This window comes from Podarcis liolepis (assembly GCF_965112155.1).
Source record: "Podarcis liolepis genome assembly, chromosome: 13".
NCBI lineage: Eukaryota > Metazoa > Chordata > Lepidosauria > Squamata > Lacertidae > Podarcis > Podarcis liolepis.
In genome coordinates this window covers 4,066,717-4,081,626 of record NC_139573.1, presented here as the reverse complement: position 1 = coordinate 4,081,626, position 14,910 = coordinate 4,066,717, and the positions used below count along the sequence as shown (strand labels likewise).

Here is a 14,910-nt window from a genome sequence, read left to right as displayed (position 1 = left end):
TGCCGTTTTTTTCATATCAAAGGTGCCGGGATTAAGCAAACTTTTACTACGGATACCGGGAGTCTATCCTGTTTTGGTAGAGGTTTTCCTGGCGCTGGGTTCTCCCTCAACCAGGGACGGATGTGTGCATTACGCGATTTCTCCCGGAAACTCTCCGCTCAGGGACAAATAAGGATTAAAAAACTGTACTCCGGAACGGCTGCGAAGTTCCGGGCGGGTTTGCTAGGTTACCTTTCGGAGAGGAAGGTCTGGGCAGAAAGTTTCTGCAGACAGAAAACTGTGGGTCATGGCACAGTTGGGCCCAGCAGGCTGGGGGTCAATAATAATAATAATAATAATAATAATAATAATAATAATAATAATAATTTATTTATACCCCGCCCATCTGGCTGGGCTTCCCCAGCCACTCTGGGTGGCTTCCAACAAAATATTAAAATACTGTAATGCATCAAACATTAAAAGCTTCCCTAAACAGGGCTGCCTTCAGATGTCTTCTAAAAGTCTGGTAGTTGTTGTTCTCTTTGACATCTGGTGGGAGGGCGCCACCACCGAGAAGGCCCTCTGCCTGGTTCCCTGTAACTTGGCTTCTCGCAGGGAGGGAACCGCCAGAAGGCCCTCGGAGCTGGACCTCAGTGTCTGGGCAGAACGATGGGGGTGGAGACGCTCCTTCAGGTCTACTGGGCCTTTGAGGCCATTTAGGGCTTTCAAGGTCAGCACCAACACTTTGAATTGTGCTCAGAAACGTACTGGGAGCCAATGTAGGTCTTTCAAGACTGGTGTTATGTGGTCTCCCAGTCCCCAGTCTGGCTGCTACATTCTGGATTAGTTGTAGTTTCCGGGTCACCTTCAAAGGTAGTCCCATGTAGAGCGCATTGCAGTAGTCCAAGCGGGAGATAACCAGAGCATGCACCACTCTGGTGAGACAGTCTGCGGGCAGGGAGGGTCTCATCCTGTGTACCAGATGGAGCTGGCAGAGAGCTGCCCTGGACACAGATTTGACCTGCGCCTCCATGGACAGCTGTGAGTCTAGAATGACTCCCAGGCTGCGCACCTGGTCCTTCAGGGGCACATTCAGGACCAGGGAGTCCCCCACACCTGCCCGCCCCCTGTCCCCCCAAAACAGCACTTCTGTCTTGTCAGGATTCAACCTCAATCTGCGCAAGTCTCATGGAAGCAGGCAGGAGGTGAGTTTGGCCCAGCAGGAACCGGCAGCCGCTGCTGGTCTCTGAGCACAGCTGCCGTACGCCGACAAGGCCTCCCTGCTGTCAGCAATCGTGCTGCAGCATTCTGCTCTAACCGCAGCTTCAGGATCAAGTGCGAGGGAAGCCCCACGTAGAGCGCATGGCAGTAGTCCAGCCTCGAAGCACCTCATGAAGCTGGGTGGGGTGGGTCACCCCCCCAGAAAAAAGCCCCGTGGAGCCCCAATCCGCCCCCCAGCACCCCACACCAGATACTATTCAACTCTAGCTTCAGTCCTCTCTCCTGTGCCCCACGCATTCTGCTCCCGAAAGCCCTCTTATTGTTCTCGAACCCACCACACCTGGCTTGGCAGGAAAGTCGGGTGAGTCACTTGCTCAGAAGTGGCCCTTCTGGAAGAGGCTCCAGCCAGCTTGAATTTTGCTCGTGTGAGGGATTCACACTCTAAGCACTGTGACACCCCTTTAAACAGCCGCAGCTCTTCTCCTCCCAGAGAATTCTGGGATATGTAGTTTGTTGAAGGTGCTGAGAGTTGATGTAAAGGTAAAGGGACCCCTGACCGTTAGGTCCAGTCGTGGACAACTCTGGGGTTGCGGCGCTCATCTCGCTTTACTGGCCAAGGGAGCCGGCGTACAGCTTCCGGGTCATGTGGCCAGCAGGACTAAGCCGCTTCTGGCGAACCAGAGCAGCGCATGGAAACGCCGTTTACCTTCCCGCCAGAGCGGTACCTATTTATCTACTTGCACTTTGACGTGCTTTCGAACTGCTAGGTTGGCAGGAGCAGAGACCGAGCAACGGGAGCTCACCCCTTCGCGGGGATTCGAACCGCCAACCTTCTGATCGGCAAGTCCTAGGCTCTGTGGTTTAGGAATGTGCTCTGGTCCAGGGGGTCACGAAGAGTCGGACATGACTAAACGACTAAACAACAACAATTTATGGATCTAATAGGTATCTAAAGCCATTTGCGCATAGCAAAATATGTATTTTATCAAAGTAATTGTTGAACTGAAATACAATTCAGAAGAAGTATATTTGTTGTTGTTTAGTCGTTTAGTCGTGTCCGACTCTTATTTAAAGAAACAACAAAAACGAATTGGACTCCTTGGCAGGTTTTGAAGAAACATACACACATTTATTTGTTAACACAATAGATGGATTGAATTGAATTGATATTTATTACGGCCATTGGCCCGTCACACGACAGTTTCCCATACCAACATAATGTACTTAAACCTCCAAATTTAAAACCGCCAAAACTTACAAAAACAAACAAGAACCAAAGCAAAACAAAAAGAAAAGACCACATCATACATTACAATAAATTTGCAACCTAAACATCGCCCTCTGCTCATAAATTAATAAAAGACATCAATGGTGATATCACCTAATTACATCCTAAAACATAGATCATGGTTTAAAAGGGGTTATCCGAGCCGCACAGGAGTCCGTTTTTCTTCTTTAGGGATAGGACGCTGATCAAGAATCTGGCAACCGTGAGTGATCTTAGGGGGGTCTTCATCATTTAATAGATATCTCAGTTTGGCTTCATTCGTATCATCGGCGATTCCCTTTAGATATTGAGCAAGAAACTTGCTCCTGGCCGATGAGTGAAAAGCACAATCAAGAATTATGTGATGCAACGATTCCGGTGCCCCACAATTACAATCACATAAGAGCATATCTGTCCATTGGGAAATCTATTTCTCAGCACGTTCGATGGGAAGGTGTTGAATCTTGCCTTTATAAAGTCATATCTATGAGCCGAAGAAGTTAAGGAATTCAAATAATTTGGGAGCCTTAAGAGGGGTAATAAACCAAGGTTTAGAGGAGAGCAGGTACCATTGCCCAAGACCATTTTCTGCTGCAAGTCCATCTCCTCTAGTTTACAGGTTACTGTTCTTTTAGCTGGAACTATATCCTGCTCTAGTAATTTGGATGGGGAGATTCCCATTGCCGTAATTTTCAACAATAGATGGATAGTTTAGAGGTTTTTACATTTTTGTAATATGCAGAGAACAATATATGTTAACAAATCAGAAAGTGGAACAGAGGGAAGTCGTAGGGGGGGGGGAATACAATTGTTGGAATAATTTGTTATGTGAAAATAGTTAATAATAATAATAATAAAAAGTTTTGGTGTGGATGTGGCCACAGGCTGCCACAGGCTGCCTTGGGCTGCTGGGAGTTCGAGGGCACCCGGATGGCGAAGACCGGATTAAGGCCTCGGATGGGGCCTCCTGGCCTTTTTGCACTACAGCCCCGCTGTCTCTCGCTTCCACCCACGCGGCGCAGGAGGTCTGAGGCAAGGGAAGCAGCCTCTGGCCCTTTTGTTCAGATTCCTGCCGGACGCCTGCAGTCATTTTTCCTCCTGGGATATTTTTAGCGCCGCGCCGCAGCAACCCACTTCCTGCGGAGAAAGGATTTGGAAGGGGAGGGAAAGGATGAGGTCCCAATCCATTATCTTCCTAGCCCCTGACACACCATGACAGCGCAGGCACCACAATCACAACATTGGCATACCATTTTTTCATACATATATAATTTTTGTTAAATTTTTCTGCTTCACAATTTAAAATATTCATTTAGACAACCTTAAAATATCCACACCTTCCCTTCTTCTCTTTCCGTGGTTCGTTTTGCATATCATAAATCCCTGCATAAAAAACGAAGATCATGGCCACTGGGTCCATCACCTCCTGGCAAATAGAAGGGGAAGAAATGGAGGCAGTGAGAGATTTTACTTTCTTGGGCTCCATGATCACTGCAGATGGTGACAGCAGCCACGAAATTAAAAGACGCCTGCTTCTTGGGAGAAAAGCAATGACAAACCTAGACAGCATCTTAAAAAGAAGAGACATCACCTTGCCAACAAAGGTCCGTATAGTAAAAGCTCTGGTTTTCCCAGTAGTGATGTATGGAAGTGAGAGCTGGACCATAAAGAAGGCTGATCGCCGAAGAATGGATGCTTTTGCATTATGGTGCTGGAGGAGACTCTTGAGAGTCCCATGGACTGCAAGAAGATCCAACCTCTCCATTCTGAAGGAAATCAGCCCTGAGTGCTCACTGGAAGGACAGATCCTGAAGCTGAGGCTCCAAGACTTGGGCCACTTCATGAGAAGAGAAGACTCCCTGGAAAAGACCCTGATGTTGGGAAAAATGGAGGGCACAAGGAGAAGGGGACGACGGAGGACGAGATGGTGGGACAGTGTTCTTGAAGCTACCAACATGAGTTTGACCAAACTGCGGGAGGCAGTGGAAGACAGGAGGCCTGGCGTGCTCTGGTCCAGGGGGTCATGAAGAGTCGGACACGACTTAAACGACTAAACAACAACAACGAACCATTCAGCATTCCCTTATTGCATCCATCAAAGCTTCTTTAGCTTATACGTAAATCCGGCACTGGAGTCACCCTATTTGTGGATTTCCACTGCTTTGAAACGATTCGTGCCTTGATATGACTTCCATGTCTGGAAACCATTTCTGCAAAAGGTGATTTTTTGGTGTGTCCGCCCCGATGAAACCGCGACGGTGCTTACACAGAACAAGCGAGATGAACAGGAAGGAAAAGGGCCTTGTGCCAGGGTGACGATGGGCGCTGGCGGCCCATTCTGCCCTGGGATGACTCACCAGCGGAGAAGGCGGTTCTGCTGGCTTGGAGAGAGGCCTGGGCACCTGTTTCCTGCGGCCGCGGGACTCAAGGAAGGAGCTTGAGGAGTGTGTGTGTGTGTTTGTGTGTGTTTGAGCAAGGTCTCGTTTCCCACCCACCCACCCCGACTTGCCTCTGTTGCAGGAATTTATGTATAGGTTGGCCCCTCTGGCAGATATCATGCACATGCAGCCCACTACCAAAACCAGCACAATCACTTTTGTGGCTTTTGTGATTTGTCCCCACAAAACACTTTCATCACAGTTTCTTCCGATCTATTCAAAGGGCCTTTGCTGCACGATACCAAATGTAACAATTCACTGATAACTGTATCTATGTACTGGGACGTGGTGGCGCTGTGGGTTAAACCACAGAGCCTAGGACTTGCCGATCAGAAGGTCAGCGGTTCGAATCCCCACGACGGGGTGAGCTCCCGTTGCTCGGTCCCTGCTCCTGCGAACCTAGCGGTTCGAAAGCACGTAAAGTGCAAGTAGATAGATAGGTACCGCTCCGGCGGGAAGGTAAACGGCGTTTCCGTGCGCTGCTCTGGTTCGCCAGAAGCGGCTTAATCATGCTGGCCACATGACCTGGAAGCTGTACGCCAGCTGGCCATGTGACACGGAAGCTGTACGCCGGCTCCCTCAAAAGTCCAGAGGAACTGGGCTCCAGCCAGGCTGATCTAGCAATATAGATAGATAGACAATACTTTATTCGGCTATAAGCCCACCAGGTAAAACCAATCGGTAAATAAAATAGCATTTTACATTCTAAAATATCAACTAAAATATTTCAGCGCATAGTCTCGTTCACATTACATACAGTCTCTAGATGTACCATATTGTGGCCTTGAATATAAAGATGGTGGGTAGAGTTTACTAGATTTTAATAGTCATGCAGCATTCCATGAAGTCTTTTATATGAAAGAACAGAATTCAGGAATCTTGCAAACTGTAATGTTCTATAAGAGTCAATGTCCTGAAGTAGATAGGCTAGATTCAGGTGGTTTAGCAACAGTTTCCAAAATGATTGAACTCAGAATCCTTGATCGGGGAACAATATATAAAGGACAATTAAACAAGATATGATGAAGGGATTCTATTGATTTGTTGTCACATGCGCATAAAACAGAGGTTTTACCGTTAGAAAATCTATTGTTCAGCACATTGGAGGGGAACACATTAAATCTGGCTCTAACAAAAGCGAATCTATGCGACGCAGCCGATAAGGTAGACAGATATCAAGTCTGATCTAGCAAGCAGGCCAACTGACCTCCTGGTACAGCAGCTGCTAAAAATGTACCGGTGTGCTAGGCGCTGCACAGAACGTGACGCATGGATAGGGTGGCCAGGTCTCGAGCATCCCAGACCCTGTGGTTTCAGGGTCCAGGGCCGAGACCTAGGGGCCGCCAGGATGCTCTCAGCGGCTCCCAGCTGGTTGCCCAGGAAAGTATAAAGACAAGGGAAGGTTTCTGACGGTCCTTTTTTATTCAATACAGTGGTACCTCGGGTTACATACGCTTCAGGTTACATACGCTTCAGGTTACAGACTCCGCTAACCCAGAAATAGTACCTCGAGTTAAGAACTTTGCTTCAGGATGAGAACAGAAATCGTGCTCCAGCGGCAGCAGGAGGCCCCATTAGCTAAAGTGGTGCTTCAGGTTAAGAACAGTTTCAGGTTAAGAATGGACCTCCGGAACAACCATATTTTTCGCTCTATAAGACGCACCAGACCACAAGATGCACCTAGTTTTTGAAGGAGGAAAACAAGAAAAAAAATATTCTGAATCTCAGAAGCCAGAACAGCAAGAGAGATCGCTGCGCAGTGAAAGCAGCAATCCCTCTTGCTGTTCTGGCTTCTGGGATAGCTGCGCAGCCTGCATTCGCTCCATAAGACGCACACACATTTCCCCTTACTTTTTAGGAGGGAAAAAGTGAGTCTTATAGAGCAAAAAATACGGTAATTAAGTTCTTAACCCGAGGTACCACTGTTTTACAGAGAGAGGCTATAGGACCCAGCCTCTTGGATAATGGTCTTGTCCCGAGTGAATGTCTGACGCTGTGTTGTTTTTAATATTCGGTTGGAAGCCCCCCAGAGTGGCTGGGGAAACCCAGCCAGATGGGCGGGGTATAAATAATAATAATAATAATAATAATAATAATAATAATAATAATAATAATAAATCTTCATCACACCACCCCGTCTCTCCCACTTCCTCATTCGTCACTTCTATGGGTGCTGCTATGTGCCCTCTGTCTTTGAGCTCTTTGCTCTCCCACCCTCATTTTTTTAAAAAAATGTTTTTTTTCAGATTAAAGTTTTACAGTCACATATCCAACGCACAACATAAACACAAGATCCCAAGGAATCTCTTGGGCTCCCCTGCTCCCCTTTGTGCTCTCCTGCTTTCAAGGCTCGCGTTCCGGTCCCGCTTCATCCGTTCCCATTGTTTCCTAACTTTCCCTCTCAGTTAAAAATATTTATTAAATCTCGATCACTAAAATATAACCTAAAACTGTCATTTAAAACCTTAATCATTTTGGTAGTACAGCTTGATCCTTAAGTTTTATGGACTTGGAAGGATCCAGTATCGCCTGAGCTCTGTGAGTGCGGCTTTTTACTGATTGAAGTAATATAATAATAATAATTTATTATTTGTACCCCGCCCATCTGGCTGGGTTTCCCCAGCCACTCTGGGCGGCTTCCATAGAAACCAAAAATACAGTAAAATATCACAGATTAAAAACTTCCCTGAACAGGGCTGCCTTAAGATGTCTTCTAAATGTCAGGTAGTTATTTATCGCTTTGACATCTGATGGGAGGGCGTTCCACAGGGCGGGCGCCACTACCGAAAAGGCCCTCTGCCTGGTTCCCTGTAGCTTTGCTTCTCGCAATGAGGGAACCGCCAGAAGGCCCTCGGCGCTGGACCTCAGCGTCCGGGTAGAATGATGGGGGTGGAGACGCTCCTTCAGGTATCCAGGACCGAGGCCGTTTAGGGCTTTAAAGGTCAACACCAGCACTTTGAATTGTGCTCGGAAACGTACTGGGAGCCAATGTAGGTCTTTCAAGACCGGTGTTATGTGGTCTCGGCGGCCGCCCCCAGTCACCAGTCTAGCTGCCGCATTCTAGATTAGTTATAGTTTCCGAGTCACCTTCAAAGGTAGCCCCACGTAGAGCGCATTGCAGTAGTCCAAGCGGGAGATAACCAGAGCATGCGCCACTCTGGCGAGACAGTCCGCGGGCAGGTAGGGTCTCATCCTGCGTACCAGATGGAGCTGGTAGACAGGTGCCCTGGACACAGAATTGACCTGCGCCTCCATGGACAGCGGTGAGTCCAGAATGACTCCCAGGCTGCACACCTGGTCCTTCGGGGGCATACTTACCCTATTCAGGACCAGGGAGTCTTCCACACCTGCCCGCCCCCTGTCCCCCAAAAACAGTACTTCTGTCTTGTCAGGATGTGACAAGTACAGAGTGTTTGAGGACCAGGACATTTGCAGGGAAACCAAAATGTTTGTTTACAAAACTATTGTACTGCCAACCTTACTGTCTGCTTGTGAAACATGGACCACTTATAAACGCCATGTCCACTTCCTTAAAAGATTCCATCAACGGAGTCTCCAAAATTTTTTACACATCACTTGGGAAGACAGGCGAACTAATACCAGGGTGCTGGAAGAAGCAAAGATCACCCGTGTCAAAGCGATGAAGAAGAAGGAGGAGGAGGAGGAGGCCAAAGGTGGACAGATTATCCAATAATAATAACAATAATAATTTTTTAAAAAATATTTATACCATTAAAATACAGCCTCATTTCAGTGGAACTCAATCAAAAACTTTTTGGGGGATAAAAACATCAAGTCTTCACCAAGGCTAACTATCCAGACTGGTCCTACATGGGCCAGAAAAAAGCCAGGGAAGTCCCCAAATACGAGTTCCAACACAGAAGGAGAAAGGGAAAAAGAAGAGGGGGAGGGGATTGAGTTGATTCCAAGCCAAAGGCCAGGCGGAACAACTCTGTCTTACAGGCCCTGCAGAAAGAAATCAGATCCTGCAAAAGAAGCATAATATGCCCCCCACTCACCCTTTCTTAACAAATGAATAAATGAATGAAAAGGGAAGTGCTAGCAATTAATAAAAATAAGCATGTCTCCACCAGCTGCCCCAGGAAGATTCACACACAGCGCATACACAGCACCAACATTTGTGCCGTCTTATATCAAGCGCCTTTGGATAAAGGTTTCGTGGCAAGGAAAAGTCGGCCTGGGGGAAACCGCACCTGTTGAATTTCTGGCTGACCTACAACGAGGCCGTCCTAAACATACGTGACCTCAACCCAAGTTGCAACCTTCGAAATAAACCCTCCATCCATCCTGTTAAATGGACACAAGTTTCCTTCCAGTATCTTGTAGTGTTATGCCTCCCCCTGTGGGTCAGAACTGATGTTGCCTATTTGGAAATAGGAGCTATGAGACAGGACCCACACGCCCCACTGGCAGCTGCACTTTGGGTTGTTAATGGAGAAATCTGAGGGCTCCCTTGGACAAAAAACAAGGGCACCAGCCAGGAATACCAGAGCAAAACAGCAGCCAGTAGGCTTGGTCTTTATTGAAGACTGTCGTGACAGGACTCCCACCTGCCACAAGGTGGAACAAGATGGAAGCCCCGAACAAGAGAGGACCCAAACTTTTATTAGCTGCTAATCCCCATGTTAGGTAAAGGTAAAGGGACCCCTGACCATTAGGTTCAGTCGCAGATGACTCTGGGGTTGCGGCGCTCATCTCGCTTTATTGGCAAAGGGAGCCGGCGTCCAGCTTCCGGGTCATGTGGCCAGCAGGACTAAGCCGCTTCTGGCAGACCAGAGCAGCGCATGGAAACGCTGTTTACCTTCCCGCCGGAGCCGTACCTATTTATCTACTTGCACTTTGAGATGCTTTCAAACTGCTAGGTTGGCAGGAGCAGGGACCGAGCAACGGGAGCTCGCCCCGTCGTGGGGATTTGAATCATTGACCTGATCAGCAAGTCCTAGGCTCTGTGGTTTAGACCACAGTGGTACCCGCATCCCTAATCCCCATGTTACACCCCCCCCCAAACTACATCACAGTTACATCATGAAAGGGGAGGTCTGGTGGCAGGAATCTGAGCATCCTGGACCCTGCCCCATGGTTCCCCTTGCCCTCCACCAAACACCCATCAAGTGTAACAAAAAAGATATTTACATTTCCCTTTTTCCCAGCCAAGTTCATCACACCCTCTTGTCTTCATCTGGGTTTGGTATTTCTGGAATGGCTACCTGTCTGGCACTCAGGTATCAGGATGCCAGGGATGATCACTCAGGCAGAGGGGCTGCTGAGGAGCTGAGCTCACATGTCTATATAAATTTCTGAAGTTTTCCCAGTGAGCCAGTGCATAGATACATTTATCAGTGAATTCTTACATTTGGTATCGTGCAGCAGAGGCCCTTTGAATAGATAGGAAGAAACTGTGATGGGGTGTTTTGTGGGGACAAATCACAAAAGCCACAAAAGTGATTGTGCTGGTTTTGGTAGTGGGCTGCATGTGCATGATATCTGCTGGAGGGGCAACACACACACCCCACAACCTATACATAAATTCCTGCAACAGGGTCAAGGGTTGTGGGGGGGGGGGGAGACTGCCTGCCATTCCTCTAAGTCTGTGTCGAGTTTCTGCCTGCTTTTCCTCTGGCTTCCTCTACCTGCGTAGGGTTCTGGTCGCCTCTTCCCAAAAAGGATATTTTAGAGTTGCAAAAAAATTTTGGGAAGCCAAAATGACTTGAAGGGATGGATAGCTCTTGTTTTCTGCGTTCTTCTCCTTCTGCTATTGCAAATTAGATAAAGAATGCCTTGTTCTGCACATGATAAGGCGTTAGGAGTTTTTCTCAACTTTGCAACATCAGGTTGCTGCCTCTGCCCAGGACTAATATTGTTCCCACATTATTCTGGCTGCAAACTGCAAACTTTGTTGTTGTTGTTTAGCCGTTTAGTCGTGTCCGCCTCTTTGTGACCCCCTGGACCAGAGCACGCCAGGCACTCCTGTCTTCCACTGCCTCCCGCAGTTTGGTCAAACTCATGCTGGTAGCTTCGAGAACACTGTCCCACCATCTCGCCCTCTGTCGTCCCCTTCTCCTTCTGCCCTCCATCTTGCCCAACATCAGGGTCTTTTCCAGGGAGTCTTCTCTTCTCATGAGGTGGCCAAAGTATTGGAGCCTCAGCTTCAGGATCTGTCCGTCCAGTGAGCACTCAGGGCTGATTTCCCGAAGAATGGAGAGGTTTGATCTTCTTGCAGTCCATGGGACTCTCAAGAGTCTCCTCCAGCACCAGAATTCAAAAGCATCCATTCTTCAGCGATCTGCCTTCTTTATGGTCCAGCTCTCACTTCCATACATCACTACTGGGAAAACCATAGATTTAACTATATGGACCTTTGTCGGCAAGGTGATGTCTCTGTTTTTTAAGATGCTGTCTAGGTTTGTCATTGCTTTTCTCCCAAGAAGCAGGCGTCTTTTAATTTTGTGACTGCTGTCACCATCTGCAGTGATCATGGAGCCCAAGAAAGTAAAACCTCTCACTGCCTCCATTTCTTCCCCTTCTATTTGCCAGGAGGTGATGGGCCCGGTGGCCATGATCTTCGTTTTTTTGATGTTGAGCTTCAGACCATATTTTGCGCTCTCCTCTTTCACCCTCAATAAAAGGTTCTTTAATTCCTCCTCACTTTCTGCCATCAAGGTTATGTCATCTGCATATCTGAGGTTGTTGATATTTCTTCCAGCAATCTTAATTCCGGCTAGGGATTCATCCAGCCTGGCATAGGGATTGCCTGGCATAGGCCTAGTCAAGTTTTCAGCAGGCATTTAAAAGTTGAAACAGTGCTGCTGAATCTAGTGGCAGAGAGTTCCACAGGACCCAAAGTCTCCATTCAGTTCTCAAAGGAGCGTGCACCAAATAGGACACCAGGCTTCCCTGTGGCTTAAACAGTCGCTGACCAGGAGAGATCATTCATCGTTCCGGCTGAGTCTCTTAACTCCGAAGCCAAAGAGCTGAAAGACACCGCAGAATTTAAGAATGTCCGACTTGCTGCTGGTTTGGGGCATATTATTATCATTCTTAAAACTTCAGGAGGGCAACGGCACCAGGAGATCGTAATGCAATACAAGAAAACACAGAAGAAAAAAGATAAACAAGTCAAGTTGCTGGAATGGCTTCGTAGAAAACAAAGATAACCTCTGCAGAGGTTATATTTTCTGAGAATCCTCCGGAAAAACCATCTCTCAAAGGACCTGTTGACGGCATTTTACCATTGTACTGTGGAGAGTGTATTAGCTTATGGTCTGTGTGTGTGGTTTGGGAGCTGCACGGTCAGGGGAAAAACAATGCTGTCCAGGGTTGTAAAGACTGCGGAGAGAATAATTGGGCGCACTCTTCCCACCTTGGATCAAATCTATGCTTCCAGGTGCCATAAGAAAGCTGTAGAGATAGCGCAGGATAGTGCGCAGCCCAGAAATGATCTCTTTCAGCTTCTGCCTTCTGGAAGGAGGTACAGGGTTATATAGACTAGGACTAGCTGCCTGAGAAACAGTTTCTATCCAAATGTGATTGGTTTTAAACGCAGTGTACGGCAGTCTCTGTGGGAGTATATTGTATTTAAAAATTGGGTATAAGAGTTTTTAGGGGGCTAACCAGGCTGGGATAGCTGGGATAGTAGGCTTGTTGGGTTTTGAATATTTTATGTAGATTTTTCAATTTTGTTGTTCTGTATGGGACAGAGGACGAGATGGTGGGACAGTGTTCTCGAGGCGACCAGCATGAGTTTGACCAAACTGTGGGAGGCAGTGGAAGACAGGAGGGCCTGGCATGCTCTGGTCCAGGGGGTCACGAAGAGGCGGACACTACTAAACAACAACAACATGCCAGGCAATGAAGAATACTTTCCACAAGGGTTAACTGGTGCCTGTTTTTTACTTTATGCATATGTGTGTGTTTAGTTTATGGTTTTCCTAGAATTTTAGCGTTGGGAGGGGACCCAACGGTCATCTAGCTCAACCCCCTGCGATGCAGGAAGGTTTACAGAGCCAGTGCCACCGGCACAGAGCGTCAAGTCAGGGATGAGCCATAAATAACACTGATGACTTCTTGCACGCCTGAAAAAACAAGACAGTGCAGAGTATCAAAACATCAAATTTAGAAGAATGCTAAATTGCTGTAGTCAGGCGGAGGGGAAGAACAACATCAGCAGCAATCTGCCTGCAGGCTTACAAGCTAAATAAACTGGCCCTGGATGGAAAGAGGGAGAATTGGGGACACCAGAGAGGAGACAAACTGAATCAAAACACAGTGGTACCTTGGTTCTGAAACGCCTTGGTACTCAAACAACTTGGAACCCAAACACTGCAAACCCGGAAGTAAGTGTTCCGGTTTGTGGATTTTTTTCGGAAGCCGAACGTGCTCCGTTTTGAGTGCAACGCTTCCGTTTTGAGAGTCTGTCTGTTTTCGCTATTTATTTTGTGTTTGTTTTTGTGGCTCTTTTTGTGTGTGTGTGTGACTGTGTGGAACCCAGTTCAGCTACTGATTGATTGATTGATTGATTGATTGAATGATTGATTGTGTGACCGCAGTACATTGTTCATTGCTTTCAGTTTATGCATCAAGGGTCTCATCAGATAGTAAAATTCATGTCAAATTGCTGTTTTTTTAAGGGGTTGTTTTTAAAAGTCTGGAACGGATTAATCCGTTTATTGGAAAGCGTGCCTTGGTTTTGGAACACGCTTTGGTTTTGGAACGGACTTCGGGAGCGGATGAAGTCTGAGAACCAAGGTACTGCTGTATCGCCATTAGCAGAAACATAAGAAGCTGTCTTATGTAGGAAGATTCAGGGCAAAAGTTCTTTTTCACACAATGCAGAATGTACTCTATGGAACTCCCTGCCACAGGAGGGCACCAGTCTAGTTGGCTTTAAAAGAGGATTAGACCTCCAGTACATGGGTGGCGCTGTTAAACCACAGAGCCTAGAGCTTGCCGATCAGAAGGTCGGCGGTTTGAATCCCCGCAACGGGGTGAGCTCCCATTGCTCGGTCCCTGCTCCTGCCAACCTGGCAGTTTGAGAGCACGTCAAAGTGCAAGTAGATAAATAGGTACCACTCCGGCGGGAAGGTAAACGGCGTTTCCGTGCGCTGCGCTGGTTCGCCAGAAGCGGCTTAGTCCTGCTGGCCACATGACCCAGAAGCTGTACGCCGGCTCCCTCGGCCAATAAAGCGAGATGAGCGCCGCAACCCCAGAGTCGGTCACGACTGGACCTAATGGTCAGGGGTCCCTTTACCTTTACCTTACTGAAGGAAGGTGAGGACAGGTGACCTCACCTAGGCCCAAAGTCACACACCCCCCCAGCAGGCTCAAAGCTTCTCAAAGCTTTTCAAAATCATTTTCTCAGCAGCTAAGCATCAGAAACATTCCGCTTGCTGTAACTAAAAAGATTGCAAGAAGGTAGAGAACAGAGCCCATTGTCTTCTCAGGCCTTTCTCAGAACCACATTGCAACTTGCTTTCTGTCCGGGAACCATGCCAAAGCGCAAGAATGAAACAACGGGAACACTCTGAAAACCCCCTCACCCCCTTTCCTGCCAAGAGTCCACAATAGTCCCTAGACAGCTTTCTGTACATGCTCAGGAACCTCAACATGGGGCAGGACTCCTGAGGGAGGAGAAAGGAGGAGGGAACTGGAAAGGGGTATATATGTTTGTGCACATCACTGTGAACTCGTGCACGCTTTTTTGTGACTTATCACACTTGCTCCTTCTACCAGTTCATGGATGGTAGAAATAAGACCTTTTTCTCCGAAACTATTCCTTGAGTGTCTGTTGACTCCCACTTCCCTTTCCCGGGCGCAATATTTTTCCCACCCGGGGGCAAAGCCTCATAAGGCTACATTACCACTGTAATTAAAAAAAATGTAGAATTGTAGAAGTTGGAAGGGACCACGAGGGTCATCTAGTCCAACCCCCTGCAATGCAGAATTCTACCCAAGAGGCCTGACCCAGGCAGGGCACCTTTCCATGTT

At 47.6% G+C, this 14,910-nt stretch overlaps 1 long non-coding RNA gene across 1 annotated transcript in view; it reads right to left on the bottom strand.

Moving 5' to 3' along the window:
• Positions 1 to 347: 347 nt before the first annotated feature.
• The window catches only part of LOC310692270, a 71,122-nt gene continuing 56,559 nt past the window's right edge, over positions 348 to 14,910 (bottom strand). Inside the window, exon 2 of the long non-coding RNA XR_014518700.1 lies at positions 348 to 636. This is a non-coding gene — a long non-coding RNA (uncharacterized lncRNA). The remainder of the gene's footprint in view (positions 637 to 14,910) is intronic.